This window comes from Echinops telfairi, unplaced genomic scaffold (genome assembly GCF_000313985.2).
Source record: "Echinops telfairi isolate 266 unplaced genomic scaffold, ASM31398v2 ScPeMD7_7467;HRSCAF=8505_1, whole genome shotgun sequence".
NCBI classification, from domain to species: Eukaryota; Metazoa; Chordata; class Mammalia; order Afrosoricida; family Tenrecidae; genus Echinops; species Echinops telfairi.
The window spans coordinates 41151405-41157007 of NW_022111368.1; the positions used below are offsets into that span (position 1 = coordinate 41151405).

General features: G+C 41.1%; 1 pseudogene; it reads right to left on the reverse strand.

The window, feature by feature from the left end:
- Window positions 1-941: 941 nt before the first annotated feature.
- On the reverse strand, window positions 942-1410 carry LOC101654544 (annotated as a pseudogene).
- Between the last annotated feature and the right edge of the window lie 4193 nt (window positions 1411-5603).

A 5603-nucleotide genomic window follows, 5' to 3' on the forward strand; every position in this document is an offset into this window, starting at 1 on the left:
TGATCACACAGGCTGATATGTTCTTCTATGTGGGCTTTGTTGCTTCTGAGCTAGATGGCCACTTGTTTACTTTCAAGCTTTTAAGACCCCAGACGCCATATCTTTTGATAGCCGGGCAGCATCAGCTTTCTTCACCACATTTGCTTATTCACCCGCTTTGTCTTTAGCGGTTGTGTCGGTACCCTGAAAACTTTTAAAGATTGATTAAACTCTCCCTCTTTGATAAGTTTATAAATGTAATGTCTGCCTCCCTGCCTTTCTGTTGGGCAAATTTGAACTGCCTTCAAATTGTCCATATCAAAATTTGGCACATTTTCCACCTGCCTCAGGGTTCTATTTTAGAATGGTTATTAGTAAAATTAAGGTCTCAACAAACAGACCAAAACCAGAACTCTTTGCCTTCAAGCTGATCTTAACTCACAGTGACCCTATAGCACAGAATAGAACTGGCCCTTTGGGTTTCCAAGGCTGTAAATCTTTACTGGAGAAAAAGCCTCATCTTTCTCCCTGGAATCAAATTTTCTGTCACACAGCAGTGAATTTGCTACTTACTAAAAGAAAAGGGAAATTCCACATGGGAAAGGTTTTAATTCACTGCAGTCAGTTTCTGTAGAATACATTTTTGCTCCCTGCTGTATCTTAGCACATAATCCATTTTCAATGAAGAATAAAGGGGGTAGATAGATGCTCTTTTTTCTTTTTTTCCATTATACTTTGTTCTGGATGGGAAGACACCATCAATTGTATCTTTTTTTTGAACAGTTTTATTGTCATATAATTCACATATCCTACAATTTAGTAGTTCAGTCACATCAAAAAGAGTTGTATAATCATCACCATGATCAATTTTAGAAAACAATTATATCTTAGATGGCTGCTACAGACTTTGTTGTTTTTTTTTTTAATAGTTGCATCTTTATTTGAAAGTCTCATCTGCCAACTTAGCGTTTTCCACCAACCCGGGGAGCGGACGCTTTCACAGGCTTCAAAGCCATTTGCTCAGGTGCTGCCTTTGTGGGAGCCTTAGCAGCAGCCATTGCTTTCTTTTTAGAAGCTTGCTTTGCCTTTTTTGCTTTCTTGGCAGCCCTAACCTATTGGGCCTTTCTAACTTGAGGTTTCTGATTCCCCTTGGCCATTATATCAGTGGGAGATGCACCGGTGATGGCCGTCTGGAACATGACTGCCCAGCAGGTGCTTTTCTTTTGAATTTTTTCCAACTTCCCCCTTTTGTGCTTCCTTCTTTCTGTAGAGAACAGTCCAGTTTACCTGCCTAGGGTTCCTCTTGGAAAGGAATGCCGATTCGCATTTTGCATTAAGAAACTGGAAAACGTTGCCATTGGTCCTGGCATAGCACCTCCCGTGTCCTGGGTCAGTCTTGTACCTGCTGAAACTGCACAGCTCGACCTTCATGGCTGCAACGACAGAGGAACAGGGAAGATGGGGAAGAGCTGCTACAGACTTTTAAGTCCCTGGTTGCTATTCTTCAAAATAGAATGTAGAACATTATTATGTTTTAATCATTTTGGGGGGGGGGGCTCTTACAGCTCTTATAACAATCCATACATATACATCCATTGTGTCAAGCACATTTGTACGTGTTGCCATCATCATTTTCAAAACATTTTCTTTCTATTTGAACCTTTAGTATCAGCTCATTTACCCCCCTCTCCCACCCTCCCTCCCTCATGAACCCTTGATAATTTATAAATTATTGCTTTTTTCATGTCTTACACTGACTGATGTCTCCCTTCACCCACTTTCTGTTGTCTGTCCCCCAGGGAGGGGGTCATATGTAGATCATTGTGATTGGCTCCCCCTTTCTCTCCCCACCTTCCCCTTACCCTCCTGGTATTGATACTCTCATTATTTGGTCCTGAGGGGGTTATCTGTCCAGGATTCCCTGTGTTTTCAGCTCTTACCTGTATCAGTGTACATGCTTTGGTCAAGCCATATTTGTAAGGTAGAATTGGGGTCATGTTAGTGGGGGGCGGGAAGGAGGAAGCATTAATGAACTAGAGGAAAGTTGTATGTTTTATTGTTACTATACCCACATCCTGACTGGCTCCTCTCTTCCTTGTGACCTTTCTGTAAGGGGATGTCCAGTTGTCTACAGATGGGCTTTGGTCTCCCTCCCCTTATTCACATCAATATGATTTTAGAACATTATTTTTATGGACTGTTAAGTGCTGTCTAGTCAGTTCCAATTCATAGCCACTCTGTATACAATGGAACAAGACATTTCAAGGTCCTGTACCATCCTCAAAACCTTAGAGCCCCTTGTGGTAGACACTGTGTCTGTCCATCTCAAGGAGAAGCTTCCACTTTGGTTCACTCTCTAGTTGGCCAAACATGAAGTCTTTCTCTAAGGACTGGTAACACACCCAAAGTACGCGAGACAAAGTCTCACCTGTAAGTATTATCACTATATTTTGTCTTAACAGTTTGTTCATTGTTCTGGCAGTTCGTGGTATATATTCAAGTCTTCACCAGCACCAGAGTTCAAAGACATCAGTTCTTCAGCATTTTCCCTTACTCATTGTTCAGCTTTCACATGTATATGAGATGATTGAAAACACCAGTGCTTGGGGTTGGCATACCTTAGTTCTCAGAATGACATCCTTGATCTTCACTACTCTAAAGAGATCTTGTACTGCAGATTTACCTGATGCAGTGGGTCGTTTGATCTCTCGACTGCTGATTTCATGGACTTTGCTTGTGGAACCATGGAAGATGAAATCCTTGACAACTTCAGGCTTTTCTGCATTGATTATGATGTTTCTTAATTGGTTCAGTTGCTAAGATTTTGGTTTTCTTTATATTGAGTTGCATCCCATACTAAAGGCTGAAGTCTTTAATCTTTATCAGCAAGTGCCTCAAGTTCTCCCTTTCAGCAAACAAGGTTGTGTCATTTGCATATTGCAGGTGGTTAATGAGCCTTCCTCAGATCCTGATTCTGTGTTGTTTATGTATTCTATCTTCTCTGATTATTTGTACAACCTTGATGCATACTCTTGATTTATGTGGTAACCCTTTGTTCTGTTCTAACAAATGCCCCTTAGTCTATGTACAGGTAATACAAGTCTTCTGTTTTTTTAGTGGTGGTCTTATACAGTATTTGCCCTTTTGTGCTTGACTTAATTTTACTCAGCATAATGTCCTTCAGGTGATCACCCATGTTGTGAGATGTTCCATGGACACATCATTATCTCTAGTTTGCATACTGTTGTGCAAAAAAAAGCCGTAGTGTGCAGTGGGTTATGCATTCAGTTGCTAGACACAAGGTCAGCAGTTGAATCTCACCAGCTGCTCTGGGGGAGTGTGGTCGTTATATAATCTGGTGTCAATTTGAGACCTATTAAGAGTGAAGGGGTGGAGTTTAGCCTGTCAATCAGGCCGCAGTTTGATGACCTCATTTGGAGGCTCAACGGAGATAAATAGCTCACTGGAGGCCAGGCACACACTCTCTGCTTGTCTCCCTGAGAGACATTCCTGTTGACAAGCCACATGGAGCTACACTGATGGAGCCAGAGCCCTGGAACTGGAGGAGCCATGTGGTAACCCACACCAGTGCTGAGATACTTCCACCACCACTGGACCCACAAGACTTTTCCACCTACTAGCCTGTGGTCTTCCATTGCATGTGTTGCGTGAGTCTGAAGAGGAATTTATAAACTGGTATTGGACATAGGAGCTAATATCTGACTTAATGGACTTGATCTGGACTGGGCTGGGATATTATCTCAATATACAATTGCTCTATTATATAAAGCTCTTTCTTATACACATATGAATGTCTCTGGATTTGTTTCTCTAGTCTACCCAGACGAACACAGGGAGAAAACTGATTCTTTTTGCAAGTTCCAGTAATATACTCTGGAATTTTCTATGTATAAAATCATACCATGTGCAAACGGTTTCATTTCTTTGCCGATTTGTATGCCTTTAGTTCCCTTTCTCACCGTATTGTTCTATCTGGGGTATCAAGGTTGCTATGAGTTAGAATCTACTCAGTGGCAGTAAGAGGAACTCAGTACAGTATTGAATAAGAATGATGATAGAGGGCATCTTTAATTTCTGTTTTCAAGGGAGAGATGTTTCCCTGTATCTTTCCAATATTTTATCTATTTCTGGAATTTTAGTGCTTAAAATCTTATAGTGATTTTTATGTGGCTTCTGATCTGGTTAATTTGTTCCTGTTTTCTTGAATTCTTCTAGAGCAGTGGTTCTCAAGCTTCCTAATGCCATGATCCTTTAATACAGTTCTTCATGTGGTGGTGACCCCCCCAACCATAAAATTATTTTCTTGCTACTTCATAACTGCCATTTTGCTACTGTTATGAATTGGGCAACCCCTGTGAAAGGGTTGTTAGACCCCCAAAAGGGTCACAACCCACAGGTTGGGAACTGCTGTTCTAGGGCTTTGTTTTGTTTTGTTTTTTTCCGTCACCACTTTCTTGATCTCTTGGAGGATTCTGTGTATAAATTTTTTCAGTTCTTTACCAGGTAGGTAGTTCTTACCATTACTTCTCCAGGGAGATTGGTTCTTATTTTGTCCCGTGCTGGAGTCATCTTGTCATGCATCTTTAGATTATTTCATATTATCTGTTGTTTCTGAGACATTACAGTATAATATATTTATTGATTATACATTTGTTTATGGCATCCTTATTTTTTATTATGTTTTGTTTTGGTATATCCGGCACACAGGATACTCTTGTTACTCTGCTCCCTGATCTGACTACATTCACCTTTCTCTGGGTGGATGTGGTAGCAGCTGAACAGTTGAGCACACGTGTCTGGTAGGCAGGGTAGCTGAGGGTGAGTTGGGGGTGTTGTCCATGGTCTTTCTTTGATACAGCGGCGTAGGAGCAGGCAATAGCACTGGCCTAGTAGCTGAGGCAACATGTGGGTGTGTCTGGCCACTGCCTCACTCTAAATGTAAGGGGGGAGTTGTGGGCTGGTGAATGATTGTTGCCTCTCACACATGTGGGGCAGGGGAAAGGTGGGGTGACAAGCAGGTATAACTGAGTTTTATTGACTTCTTCGTATCAGTTCTCTATTCTCTATTCTCCACCTAAAAAGTAATTCAAATAAAAACCCTATAAGTCTTTGATTTTTCTCATCTTGTTTGAAAAGCTAAAAAATAAATATATGTGGTAAGTTTAAAAGTAAACAAAACTATGATTTCTGTGGTCAGTGGATGGCTGCAGACAAATTCCCTCAAAAGGTACACTTATGAGGGGTTCTTTAAAAAAAACTGCCATGGGAAAAAATTATTTTCAGGTCAGAGGTCATACAAATTGTGACACAGCTCCAGTAGACAGCTTCACACATCACTGAAGCTTTGCAGCACGTGGACGTGAAGTGACATAAAGTGATGGCTGTTAGAGGGTTTGTATTTTTTAAGGAATCTTGGCGAGATTGACATCTTCAGCAAATGAAGGCAGCAGTGGCTGAAGTCCAGAAACGGCTGGAAGAAAACCATAAGAGTGTAGAATTATCATTGGTGCCAAACTACTGAAGTTGGGATCTCCCGTCATTGGGCATTTTTAGTTTTTAGTGAACACCTTGACCTAAACTTGTGCCAAAAACATTGTGTGAAA